This window comes from Nomascus leucogenys, chromosome 19, assembly GCF_006542625.1.
Source record: "Nomascus leucogenys isolate Asia chromosome 19, Asia_NLE_v1, whole genome shotgun sequence".
In the NCBI taxonomy this organism is placed as follows: Eukaryota; Metazoa; Chordata; class Mammalia; order Primates; family Hylobatidae; genus Nomascus; species Nomascus leucogenys.
The window spans coordinates 32,406,090-32,420,694 of NC_044399.1; positions in this window are offsets into that span (position 1 = coordinate 32,406,090).

A 14,605-nucleotide genomic window follows, 5' to 3' on the forward strand; every position below is an offset into this window, starting at 1 on the left:
GGGGTTTCAAGCCTCTGCTTTTGCACATTCTCCTTAGTCTGCCTAGGATCCCCTCCTCCAACTCCTCTGGCCTGGAAATTCCCCTTCAAGCCTCCTTTTGAGGAGACTGCCTCCTCCACAGAGCTGACCACCACACCACATCCAGGCTGTGTCACAAGATTGCCACACAGGCTGAACCTGGCCATCTCCCCTCCGGACTATGAGGCTATCGAGGACAGGACCCCGGCCTTTGTACATTTGTAGCCTCAGTGCTTTTGCGCAGGGCTTGGCCAGAATCCGGGCTCCATAAATATTTGTTGAATGAATGGATGTTTGGCTGCTGGACCATGATTTGAGCAGCAGGAATGAAAAGCCCAGCTTCCTCCCAGCTCAGCAGCAGGCAAGAGCTTTGGGACAACTTTTCCAAAGCATTTCTTTCATTCAAGTCCCTCTGTAGCTTTGCAACCACGGGGGGAACAGGGCCCTTCCCAAGAAACCAAGTCCATGGTTGTTTACCCTGGACATTATTAAGCACCCACATTACAGATATCTCTGTCATTTGGCCAACAATTTGGTGGTGTGATGTTAGGTTATTTCTATGTCTTAAGAAAACAGCTCAGCTCTGACTAAAGAAATAAATGATACCATTTTTCATTCGGGCAACCAGATTCCTTGGTACAAAAGCCTCCCTGGGGAGAAATGCCGGGACAGTGTGGCTCCTCTGAGGCTATTTACATCTGTCAGCTTCTCTAATCTCTTGCCTTCCTTCCTCTGTCTGTTTCCTTCCCTTTGCACAGAGCCCGGCGTTGAGCCTGGTACTTACAGGGAGGGTGGTGGAGCCATCGTTCTCACATATGCGCTGGGGATCAGGGTTGGTGGGGGGTGGCCTAGTGGCATTTGGTGGTTTTTTTTTTTTTTCCTTAGAAACCAGCCTCAATTTAAGATAATAACTCTCCTTGTTTGCCAGTGATCGCTATTTGTAGGCACTTATTTTCCCTGGTCAATTTGGCTAAGATAAATCGAATCTAAAAGGGAACATTTTCTAAAAATGCTGCAGGGCAGTTTGCAGAAACTGGACCAAGGAACATCTTCCAGGTCACCTGTTCCATGATGGCCTGGATGCCCCCCTTCTTAAATGAGATTGGGGGGGTAGAAACAGACTCCCCAGCCTTTTATGACAGCACCTTTAAAGTGTCATTGAAACCTGGGGGAACAAGGACCCTGAAGAATCATTTGGTCTGGACTTTACTGAAAGATTCCAATTCCTGCATGGTCAGCCCCCGCCCCCTCTCCAGCCGGTCTCTTGTCAGTGTCCTCACAACCCCCAGCCCGTCCCTGGCTCCCACCCTCCACCCACCCTGCCTGTCTGTTAGTTCCTCGAAAGCACCAGCTCTGGATTATGACGACGCTGTTCCCTCTGCCAGGGCCACTCTTCTTGCATTCTCTGCCATCCATCCAATGTTGGCTCAAATGTCACCTCCTCAGAGGCTTTCCCTGACCATCCCATCTAAAACAGGATTCCACTGTTCTTTTTCCTAACCCTTGTCACAAGTTGTCATTTTATATTTGTCTCATGGCAGGTCTGCCTCCGCTGCCCAGTTGTAAGCTCTATTAGACAGGGACTGAGCTGGCTTGTTCTTGAGGTCTGAAACCACAGAGCCTGGCCTGCAGCAGGTGCTCAGTATATCAGTATATGTTGGCAACTGAGTGAACCAGCAACGGGCCGGTGGGCCCTGGCACACTTGCTCTGCTACTGCTACCACCACCACTAAGAATGTCATTTAAATACCAGATCATAAACACCAACTTTAGTCCCAGGCAGCCCTCCTCCTGGAGTGGGAGTAACAGACTCTCTCCACCTCATCCTCCAGACCTGGAAAAATGTTTTGAGCTTTTCGGTTGCTTGTTCTTTGCTTCTTTATGCACAAGTTGTTTTCCTTTCCTCAATCGCTTTATTTCCCTTTTTTCCAATGGTCACATCTTCATTAGAGATTTTATACTACAACATCATTCACAGACTCCCTTTTAAATTTTTCCTCGTCCTTCTGTTGCTGTCTGGGGAGACAGAGGTGCACACTTTGAAGTCGGTACAGGACCCATTCACACTGCCCAGCTTCTGCGTGGCTGACCAGCCGGGTGTCTCCAACCCCTCAGGGGCTCCACCAGACCCTTGGAATCAACCCCCTATGGTTCTCCCTTGCGCCCCTATCTCCTGCATGCATTCAACTCACCAACTACCACGTGTGCGGTTTCTATTTTCTGTCCATCTGCCTAACATCTCTTGAATCCATCCATTTCTCTCCAGTGCCACTTCCCTGGTTTGGCCGCTGTCTCCCTTATTCTGGCCTCTGATGTTCTCCTGGCCTCTGGACTCACCTCCTCTAAGCCAGTCTTCCTCTGGGTGTAGAATCTGATCCTGTCCCTCCTCTGCTTCCTGTGGCCTTAGGATGGAGAACACTCACCTCAGCCAGGCCCCCAGGCTAAACCCGATCCGATGCTCCCAGCTCTCCCGGCCCTTCTCTTCTCAGGTGCCTCTCTGGGCTCCTCTTAGTTCCTGCAAGTCCCACACTCTCTCCCACCTCTGGCTTTTGGGCAGTGGGTCTTTCAGCTAAGTGCTTTTCCTGCGCCACCTGCTACTCCCACCTCAGCTGTCATACATCCTCCGGGATGCCCCGCTGAGCCTCCCGGGCCAGTTAGGGCCTTCCCCTGTGTTTTCCTAACAGACTGTAGTTTCCCTCATATTGCCTTGGCAAAGTGCCCTCCAATTGCCAGTTTATTATTATTTTATTATTATTATTATTTTGAGATAATAATCATCTCAGAGTCTTGCTCTGTCGCCCAGGATGCAGGGCAGTGGCGCAATCTTGGCTCACTGCAACCTCTGCCTCCCAGGTTCCAGCGATTCTCCTACCTCAGCCTCCTGAGTAGCTAGGACTACAGGCACATGCCACCACGCCTAGCGTGGTGTTTCTATTGTTAGTAGAGATGGGATTTCACCATGTTGTCCAGGCTGGTCTCGAACTCCTGACCTCAAGTGATCTGACCACCTCGGCCTCCCAAAATGCTGGAATTATAGGTATGAGCCGCCATGCCTGGCCACCAATTTATTGTTTCTTCCCTTAGACTGGGAGCTTCATGAGGGCAGGGGCTGGCTGTCATCATGCTCAGGGGTGCAGAGAATATCCTGACTTAAAATTCCTGTGACTTGAACATGCAGAAGAAGCCAGACATGAAGGATAGAAATTGAACCAACTTGGCTTGAAGATCCCAGCCAGGAGGATATGGCCGCCCAGGAAGGGAACTGATTTGTCCTTGAGGCCCCTGGGATAGGAGAAGCCACAGCATCCTGTTGTTTGATCTTCTTATATTCAAGCAGGCATGAGTCGGTTCCAGAAATACAAGCCATAAGACAGACCCCCAGAGAGGATCTGAAGCTGCAGAAGCCCTCCACTGAAAGACCGGACCCACTGCCTACTCCTCCTGGCAGGTGCCCTGGACAAGGGCACAGACCTCACAGCATTCAAGTGTGAAGGCATTGTCCTTCTCTAGCCCTGGATATTAAAAGGTCTACCCCTGATGAGCCATGGAGGACTCTGAGCGTGTGTGTGTGTTGGAGGAGTTGCATATGGAAAATATTTTTCCTGCTCTTAAAAAGGGACTCCTGCCGGGCGCGGTGGCTCATGCCTGTAATCCCAGCACTTTGGGAGGCCGAGGCAGGTGGATCACCTGAGGTCAGGAATTCGAGACCAGCCTGACCAACATGGAGAAGCCCTGTCTCTAATAAAAATACAAAATTAGCCGGGCATGGTGGCACATGCCTGTAATCCCAGCTATTCAGGAGGCTGAGGCAGGAGAATCACTTGAACCCAGGAGGCGGAGGTTGCAGTGAGCTGAGATCATGCCACTGCCCTCCAGCCGTGGCAACAAGAGCAAAACTCTGTCTAAGAGAAAAAAAGAAAAAAAAAGGGACTCCTGGCTGGGCATGGTGGCTCATGCCTGTAATCCCAATACTTTAGGAGGCTGAGTCAAGTGGATCACTTTAGCGCAGGAGTTCCAGACCAGCCTGGGCAACATGGCAAAAAATACAAAAAAAATTAGCCAGGAATGGTGATGTGCACCTGTAGTCCCAGCTACTAGGGAGACTGAGGTGGGAGGATCACCTGATCCTGGGAGTTTGAGGCTGCAGTGAGCTGTGTTTGCACCACTGCACCCCAGCCTGGGTGACAAGAGTAAGACCCTGTCTAAGAAAAAAAAGGTGTGTAGCACCTCCTTCCTCTCCCCCATTATCTCCCTTGCTCCCCCTCTCCATGTGAGGTGCTGGCTTCCTCCTTCGCCTTTTGACATGATTGGAAGCTTCCTGAGGCCTCCCCAGAAACCCAGCAGATGCCCAGCACCATGCTTCCTGTACCACCTGCAGGACCATGAGCCAATTAAACCCCTTTTCTTTATAAATTACCCAGACTCAGGTCAGTCAGCCTGCCTGCCTGCCTGCCTTCCTTCCTTCCTTCCTTTTTTAAAATTTTTTAATTTTGAGAGAGAGTTTTCCTCTGTTGCCCAGGCTGGAGTGTAGTGGTGCAATCTTGGCTCACTGCAACTTCCTCCTCCTAGACTTAAGTGATCCTCCTGCCTTGGGCTCCCAAACTGCTGGGATCAGAGGCATGAGCCACCGCACCTGGCCTCAGATATTTCTTTATAGCAATGCAAAAATGGCCTAATACGGGTGACAAGTCAGAGTCTGCCGGGAAGCCCAAGAAGCAAACACATCAGCTGCCTGAGTGAGGCCATGAAGGGAGCCAGTGGACAGGTCTGTGGGCAGCTGTGGCCCAGCAAGGCCAGCTGGCCAGAACACGGGCTGGACAGGGAGCCAGCAGCCCGAGAGGTAGATTAGCCAGGCATATCTCTGCCTCGGTGTCATCACAGCACATGACCATGACAACCCTCTGAGAGTCAGGATGCTGCTTCACTTTTATTTTCCAAATCTCACGCAAGCTCCTCTTTGACCAACTCTACCCTAGACCCCTCTAGAGAAGGGGATTCTGGGAAGTATTATTCCCAGATTAGCCAAATGGACAAAACACAAACCAGCAGGAGGACCAGCCCCTCTCATCTCTCTGGCCTCCTCCCCTCTACTCCCTACCTGTGCCTGGGCCCTAAACTGTTTATGGCTCCCCATTGTGCCTCTGCCCATGTTATATCCTCAATTTGGGATGCCTCTGCTCTCTTCTTTAGCTAATCAACGCTACTGAGTCCTCAGGATCTGGCCCCAGAGACTCATTCCCTGAGACAGCTTCCCTCTCTGAGAACTCCCCTCTCCTCTGTGCTCCCCGAGAACTGGGTACAAACCCACATTGCAACTCCTGTTACCCACCGAGTCTTCCTCCTCGCCAGGTCTAGGAATCTCTTGGGGAGGAGGACTGTGTCTGGGCTGGCCAGCCTCCCAGCAGCTAGTGCTGGGAAGGCAGGGTTCTCAGGGAGGGCGCAATGCCCTCCTGGCATGGAAACCACTAAACCACCAGTGCAGTGTGCTTCAGAATCACCTAGGGAACGTGTTACACATTCAGATTCCCAGTCCTCACCTCCCCAAGATTTTGATTTGGAAGTTCTACAGCTAGGCTCAGGAACCTGCATTTTTCTTTTTTTTAAATTTGGGCAGCCTCTTGAGCCAGAGTAGGCTCAGAGACTCCCAGGAACCAGCATTTTTTAGCAAACACCATGAGTAATTCATGAGCAATTTGTCTACCACATCAGGCTAACTCTGACAGAGCTGAATCTTTTTTATTTTTTTAAGAGTTTAAGTCTAACTCTTTTCATTTTTTTTTTTTTAACCTTAGTTTCTAGTTAGATTAGAAGGTCTGTCTCTTTTATGGATAAAAGCTCTATTAAGTCCCTATAGGTCATATTCTGCTTTTATTGGAGGCCCTGAAGCCCAGATTATGGGATTTAAAAGTCTCTGAAGAGTGACAGAGAGGACCAGAGAAAAGGCAGTAGAGTCGAGGCATGGAGCCTGCCGAGGGCCTGGCTGGGACAGAGAGGCCCAGCAATGCCTTGGCCCCAAGAAAATCTTCTTGTCTTTCTGGAATGCTGAGAAGCCCTGAGGAGGTCCTGGGTGGGAAGAGCTAAGCCATAGTAGGTGTGCTGAGGCTCACAGAAGGGGACTCAGAGCATGTGCCACAGTAGTCCGTGATGTGGGACCTCCCACGCGGGTCTCCTGAGGAGCTGGAGAGAAGCAGATTATTCCTCCAACATATCAGTGAGGGCACCTTGGGCCCAATTGGCTGGGGAGGTGGGGATGTGTGGGGGGGAATGGGATGACAGCAGAGGAGCTGGCACTAGGACAGGAGCCACAACAGTCTGGGTACCACAAAGCGGGGCCTTGCCAGTTTTGACATCTGCCCCCAGTTGCTGCCTGGTCACCCAAGGAATGTGGCTTTAGAGTTGTGGCTTGGGACCCCAGGAGAGGGAGAGGGAGCCTCCCAGCCTGTCTAGATCTTCTTGGCCAGGTGGTGGGAGGTGGCTTCTCCCAGGGGCCCCGGGGGATGCTGGATGAGACGCTGACTCAGTTATCTTCTGAGTTGAGCCATTGTTTTACTGAAAAATACAGAGCAAATAAACCCACAACATCACTCCACCCCATGGACACAAGCACTGCTTATATTTAGGTGTAACCCCTTCCAGTCTTGTTTTGTGTGTGTGTGTGTGTGTGTGTGTGCAGGCACATGCATGTGTGTGTTTGTACCATAGGTCCATAAAGTTCTGTATTCTGTATGACACCATTAGCATTTTCTTTGTTGCCACAGAGTCTTTGTGACCATCATTCCCAAAGGCTACCTGGTCTACTGAGATGATGGGCCATAGTTTCCTTAAGGATCCTCTGTTGTCTTCTGACCCACACAATGACACTAAGGTTTACCTGGGGCCAGACTCCCGCTCCCTGAAGTCAGCCCCGTTCAGACTCCAAATCTTGGCCCTCTCAATCCAGTCCTTCACTCCCTGACCTCTTCCTGCATTCTTCTGCCTGCTCCAGACTTTTTGATTTACCTCCCAATTTATATATCACACTCACCACCCCCCTAGATCTGACAACTTAGATAATGCCTTCTCGAATACTGGAAAAACCTGAATCGCCATCAATTTTTGAGGTTCCTAGTATACTATAAAATGTAAATTTGCCTAAAGAGGGTTATAAAGATTGTCAGCTATTTTAGGCTGGGTGTGGTGGCTCACACCTGTAATCCCAGCACTTTGGGGGGCCAAGGGGGGTGGATTTCTTGAGCCCAAGAGTTCAGGACCAACCTTGGCAACATGGTAAAATCTCATCTGTACCCAAAATACAAATATTAGCCAGTCTCATAACCCAGTCTCAAAACAAATAAATAGATTAAAATTAAAAGATTGTCAGCTATTTCAATGTTTACACTGAACAAATTAATATTCCTTTCACCAGTAATGTGGTATATAACATTGTTATGAAACTCACAAGAAATGTACAAATAAGGTACCACAGGTGATACCAACTCTCCAGATGTGGAGACAAGGTCAAGGCCAAATGACAAATGTTCTCTTTGGGTCTTGTCAGAGTCACTCTCTGGGACTAAATATGCAATTGCACTTGAAGAAAAAAATAGCAGAAGTCTAAATTTGAGACCCATTGAGACCTGAGCCAATGGCTCTCCATACTCCCCTTGTGTCTGCACCCAATTAAAAACAAAATAAAACAGGTTATCCAGGCTGCTTCTCTAGAACTGGCCCTTGGCCTACCTTCTCAGGCTGAGCCTGGCACCTATCCTCAGATCTGATGCCTTGTTGCCTGGAGTGTCTCCCCCACCCACTCAACCCTAGCTCCTGGGACCCTGCCTTGGGTCAGCCCCCTTGGCTGGTACAAGAGGTGTTTGGAAGATCTGATGGCTTCTAATATTTTTCACTATCGTAAATGTGGTGGATGGGATTCTCTGGCTCTATCAGCACCTTTTCCCTCTCTATGCTCATCCTTACTGAGGAGGGAAACTTTTAAGCTCACCCCTACTGAGGAGGGAGCCTTTTAACCTCATAAATCATTAGAGTGATACATCAAGAATCCACTCTAAGCAGAGAAGTGGATTATCTCAAGGCCCCTCCACTCAGAGGATGGGAGGATGTGGAGCAGGGGGTTCTATCTGCCTTGAGCACAAGGGCCATGGGGAGCAATCCAGATTTGCTGGCTACTGACCAAAGGGGATGAAGCTCCTTTTCTAAGAGAAGAAGGTTAGACAAGGAAAGAGACGAGAGAGATCAAGGGAAACAGAGATTACTGGGCATCATGGAAGCTGTTTTCTGGAAGGCAACCCAGTGGGAAGGGTGGGGACCCTCTGCATCCTGAATGAGTGGAGGTGGTACTTGCTGGCAGTAGATTCAGCTTTTATCCATTTCTGGCCATGGAAGGGCAGAATGCGGCCATGAACAACTTTGCTCAAATACATTTTTCTCTACTTAGAATTATTTATTTTCCCCAAGGGGGGACATTTCCGTGGCTCTTCTCATATATTGCTGGATTGGTTTCTAGAAGATGGGTATCGCTTTACAATTTCATGACCCAAATAGGGCAAGAGAGGATCCCATTTTTGGCACATATAAGTATGCAATAAATAAGTGATTAATAGCAAGCAGAACAGAAAATCCCCAGGCTGTGGGGCAGTGGTGCTATTGCTGGAGGGAGAACATCCAGATCTTTAACCTCTGGGCCCACTTCAAATACACTTGCCCAGGATTTAAGCGTCATTAGTAGATGTTGCTGAGCCAAATCGATAAATGGATATGGCAAAGGCTGTGTAGATTTTAGAGCAGGGGCAGATGGGATGCAATTCTCAGGAATCCCACAAGGCCTAGATGTAACAGCGTGATCCTCAGGGCAGGACTTAATTCAGGGCCCTGCCATCAGAAGTGAAATGAAATACTAATATATCCCACGACGTGGATGAACCTTGAAAACATGCTAAGAAGCCAGACCAAAAGACCACATATTATATGACTCCACTTATATGAAGATTCCTGCAGCCTCTATGCTCTACCACTGATAACTCCCTCCAGATTCAAATTCCTGTGGGCCTGCCTGCTCTAGCTGGGGCCGGGATGGGAGGTGCCAGAACCCCACAACTGACACCCCCAACAGGGCTGTCAGGAGAGAGGTAATTTGCTCAAAGAAAAATTGAGATGGAGGCAAAAGCCACAGCTCTCCACTAACCACGCTGCTAAAACTTTGGGGGCTGCTATGCACCAGAACTAGTTGAAACCATACAGCCACAGGCCAAATCTGGCCCACGGCTTATGACTTTACAGCCCATGAAGGAAGAATGGTTTTTGTTGGTGGTGTTGTTTTGAGACGGAGTTTTGCTCTTGTTGCCCAGGCTGGAGTGCAATGGCACAATCTCAGCTCACTGCAACCTCCACCTCCCGCGTTCAAATGATTCTCCTACCTCAGCTCCCAAGTAGCTGGGGTTACAGGCATGTGACACCACGCCCAGCTAATTTTGTATTTTTAGTAGAAACGGGGTTTCTCCATGTTGGTCAGGCTGGTCTCGAACTCCCTACGTCAGGTGATCCGCCCGCCTCGGCCTCCCAAAGTTCTGGGATTACAGGCATGAGCCACTGCGCTGGCCGGAAGAATTATTTTTACAGATGAATATCTGCAATTGATTTGATGACAGGGAACACCAACTTTGAATCCCAAGTAAGTAAAATGTTGCCCTCCCAACCCTGCAAAAAACAAAAGAAAGCAAAAAAAAACCAAAACCAAAAACAAAAACAAAAAAAACAAAACCAAACACATTCTTCTCATTAGTAAACCTGCATTACAAAAAACTGTTCCTGGCAGGACTCAGTGACTCATGCCTATAATCCCAGCACTTTGGGAAGCTGAAGTGGGAGGATCGCATGAGCCCAGGAGTTTGAGACCAGCCTGGGCGACATAGGGAGAGCTTATCTTTACAAAAAATGTAAAAAGTAGCCAGTGTGCTGGTGCATGCCTGTAGCTCCAAGTTACTTGGGAGGATCACTTGAGCCCAGGAGGTCAAGGCTGCAGTGAGCTATGCATTCAAGCCTGGGAGACAGAGTGAGACCACGTCTCAAAAAACCAAAAACCAACAAACAGAAACAACCCTGTTACCAATTATTATGATTATATTTTTCAATTTGTCAATAAAAATGTTTGGAAATTTGTCTACAATCTTATCAAATAAGTGCCTACCTAACATCCTCAGTTTTGACTCTTGGCCTGCAAACCCCAATATTTACTATCTAGCTGTTTACTGCCCCTTACTCTAGGGCAGTGCCTCTCAAATTATGGTAACCATAGAATCATCTGGAGAGCTGTTAAAACAGATTGCTGGGCCCTAGTCCCAGATACTCGAATTCAGTAGTTTAAACATAGAGTTTACTATATGACACGTCAATTCCACTCCTAGGTATATAGCCAAGAGATTTAAAAATACATGTCAGTACAAAAACTTGCACATGAATGTTCATAGCAGCATTATTCATAATAGCCAGAAATTGGAAACAATCCAATATCCATCAATTGACGAATGGATATACACATTATGGTATATCCACGAGGTGGGAAGTGAGACTTGACTCCAGAGATGAAGGTCAGACACCAAACTGAGGACTAGCTAAAACAAGGAAGGGGCAGAACCAGCTTTCCATAAGATATGCCCACCAGTGTGCCATGTCAGTTTACCATTGCCATGACAACACCCAGGAGTTATCACTCCTTTCCACGGCAATGACCCACTGACCCAAAAGTGACTACCCCTTCCCTAGAAATTTCTGCATAAACCACCCCTTAATCTATATGTAATTAAAAGTAGGTATAAATATGACTGCAAAATGCCCTGAGCTGCTACTACTCTCTGCCTATGGGGTAGCCCTGTTCTGCAGGAGCAGTCAAAGAGCTGTAACCACTGCTGCTTCAATAAAGCTGTCTTCTACCTCTGGCTTGCCCTTGAATTCCTTCCTGGGCAAAGCCAAAAACCCCCATGGACTAGTCCCAATTTGGGGTTCATCTGCCCTGCATCACATACAATAGAGTATTATGCAACTCTGAAGTGAAATGAAGCACTGATATATCTCACGACATGGATGAACCTTGAAAACATGCTAAGTGAAAGAAGCCAGACCCAAAGGCCACATATTATATGACTCCACTTATATGAAATGTCCAGAATAGGCAAGTATATAGAGACGGAAGAGAGATTAGTTGTTGTCAGGGAATGTAAGACAGTGGAAGTGGAGAGTGACTGCTAATGATGACGAAGTTTCTTTTTTGTGTCATGAAAATGTTCTGGAATTAGTGGTGATGGTTGTACAGTCTTTTGACTGTAAACCCTGTATACTAAACCCACTGAATTGTATACTTTAAAATGGTGAATTTTAGGGTATGTGAATTATATCTCAATAAGAAAATAAATAATAAGACCCAAAACCCATGACATTGGACTCAATCTGGAACTAGTTCTCAGAAAATGATTTTGCTTGATGCATAATGTATATTAAAGAAAAAAAGACTGCCACTTCTTTGAGGGCAATTAAATTTTTTCGCTAGCATCTCTCTACATTTTCTTTCTCATCAAAGTCAATGAGAAAACAGAAGTCCTGAAAAGAAACTTTGCTCCTAACAATTAAGACCTAAAACCATCAGTAAGTTAAGGACACAACTATGGGGCTCTTGGGAGCAATGACAGACTCGGACTGGCTGTTTTAACTGACTTATCATGAAATGAATGATGACAGAAACAATACAATGGAAATTATTTTTCATGGAAAGAATTCATAGCACCCTTTGTGTTTGTGACTGGAACGACCACGGATGTGGTTAAGTCTGAATGTGTATCTGCAGCCACAAAACAGATTTGAGCTTTTGTCTTGCAAAATCCATCTGAACATACTGGCTGCATTCACTCAGCCCAGAGATTAAGTCATCATCTTGGGCAGGGTTTCAGTGAAGGCTAAATCAGATCCAGGGAGAGAGAGAGCAGGCAGTGCCAGTGCCTATCTTGCAGGGGATGCCCCAGAAAGGCTGAAATACAATCTGGAGGGCACAGAAGGTTTAAAAAAGAGGGCTCCTGAATGTCACTAGGTTCCCCAAACCTCCAAGAGGAAGTTGTACCCAGATTCTGCTGCCATCCCCTTATGATGGAAAGCAAAGGCTTGGGCTGTGTCTGCCTCCAGGACTCCTCCATGAGCCCTAGTGTCTGCAGAGGGTGTGGTCCAGGAAGAAGCAACTGACCTTCTGCTTCCAGAAGTGAGAATTTCCTGTAGCTCCTGGGCCTGGCCTGCCCTGAGATGGCTCCAACCCTACCAATATATGTGAATTCCTTTATAGCTGCTGTTTATTTTTGAAAGGAAGCATCTTTGGTGACCAGCATCACATGTCAAAGTTGAGAGTGCATGACCAAGGGATCCTGTGACTCAGGGAGAGCTCTAGATAGCCTTTATCTCTGCCCAATTATTCTTCCAGAATCTCAGTTACCAATCCTGTCATTCATCTGCTCATAAACCTTCTATGGCTCCCCACCACCAACCAAATTAAATCCAAGTCTGGAAACAGGCATTCATGAATCCAGCTCTGCAATACAGTAGTATATACTTTTGCAGTGTCAACTACCTGGTGTTATTAGTACAGACACCACAGGTTAAGGACATAGTCTTCAACAAGACTGCCCTCACTTCAGAGACCCCACATAATACGGGAGTCCCCAGGCTACCTGCACTTCTGATTAACTGGCTACAAATTTGGGGGTTCCCACAACCCCCTCATATTTGATAATTTGCTACAATGACTCACATAACTCAGCAAAGTGCTATACTTACCATTACACTTTTATTATAAAGGGTACAAATCAGGACCAGCCAAATGAACAGATCCATAGGGTGAGGTCTGGGAGGATCTCAAACACAGAGCTTCCATATCTTCTGCCCATGGAGTCAGGATGTATCACCCTCCTAGCACATTGGTGTTCACCCACCAGGAGGCTCAACTGAACCTTGATGTCCAGAGTTTTTATTGGTGTTTCATCACAAGGCATGATTGATCAAATAATTGGCCATGTGATTGAACTCAATCTCTAACCTCCTTCCCTCCCTGGAGGTCAGGCTGATATAATCTGGCTCAAAACCCCAACCCTCTAATCATTTGGTTGGTTCCTAATGGCTAGTCCCCATCTTGAGACTATCTAGGGGCCCACCACGAGTCGCCTTGTTAGTATAAACTCAGGCATGGTCCCAGTGGCTCACTATGAATAACAAAGACATTCCTACCACTTGGGAAATTCCAAGGGTTTAGAAGCTCCCTCTCAGAAACCCAAGACAACTGGAGAAATTATTATGCAACAAATGCCAGCCTATCTTCACCACAGTGTGCCCCATGACCCCTTTTCTATGCTCTTGGCTTAGGTCAGCAGCAGCTTGCTGCTCTCCATGAGGACCTGGAGATTTTTCACCTCGCTTCCTTTGCTTGCACTGATTCCTTTTCTGGAATTGCCTCCATGAGGGTACCCATCCTTCGTGTAGATATAACTGTCCTCATTTTAGATGAGAAAGTTGAGGACTAGAAGATTAAGTCACTTTTCAAAGACAATTGGTTCTATATGATAAAACTAGGACATAAATCCAGGCCTATCTGAAGCCCCAACCTGTGTGATCCCACATCCCCATGGGCAGCAGGATTGGCTGATATTATTGAAATCCCTGAAAGATCATTCTGTAATTATTCTCTCATGAAAAAATTGCTTAAAGAGGGCAAAACTTGCCATCACTAACAATGCCACCTTGGGGAAGCTAAACTCCCAAACTAACAGATACCCTCGACTGCAAGTAATAGAAAGGCCCACAAAAATACCCTTAGACCAGGAGTTGGCAAACTTTTTCTGTAAAGGGCCAAGGGCCAGAGAGTAAATATTTGAGGCTTTGCAGGCCATAAAGTCTCTGTCATGACTACTCATCCCTGCCATTGTAGCACTAAACAATATGTAGACAATACATAAACAAATGGGCATGGCTGTCTTCCAATAAAAGTTTATTTACAAAATCAAGCAGTGGGCCAGATTCGGCTCCTGGGTCATAGTTTGCCAACCCTTGTCTTAAACCAGGAGGACATTTACTCATCATATAACAAGAAGTCTAGAAATAGGGTGGATCCAGGTGAGCTACTCAGGCAGCTCAGCAGCATCTTCAGATCCTAGGTTCCTTCCTGTCATTTGCAGATGACAACATCCAGAAACAGAAAACTTCATGCCTCCGTGGTCAGAATAGTTCAAAGGCTAACCCCTGGCTAAGGGGAAAGGAGTTATCCAGATTGCCTTAGACAAGTGGTCTCATCACTGGCTGCAACATTAGAATCACCTGAGAGCTTTTAAGAAACACCTGGGCCTGGCCAGGCACGGTGGCTCACACCTGTAATCCCAGCACTTTAGGAGGCGGAGGCGGGCAGATCATGAGGTCAGCAGATCGAGATCGTCCTGGCTAACACAGTGAAACCCCATCTCTACTAAAAATACAAAAAATTAGCCGGGCATGGTGGTACGCGCCTGTAGTCCCAGCTACTTGGGAGGCTGAGGCAGAAGAATCTCTTGAACCTGGGAGGTGGAGGTTGCAG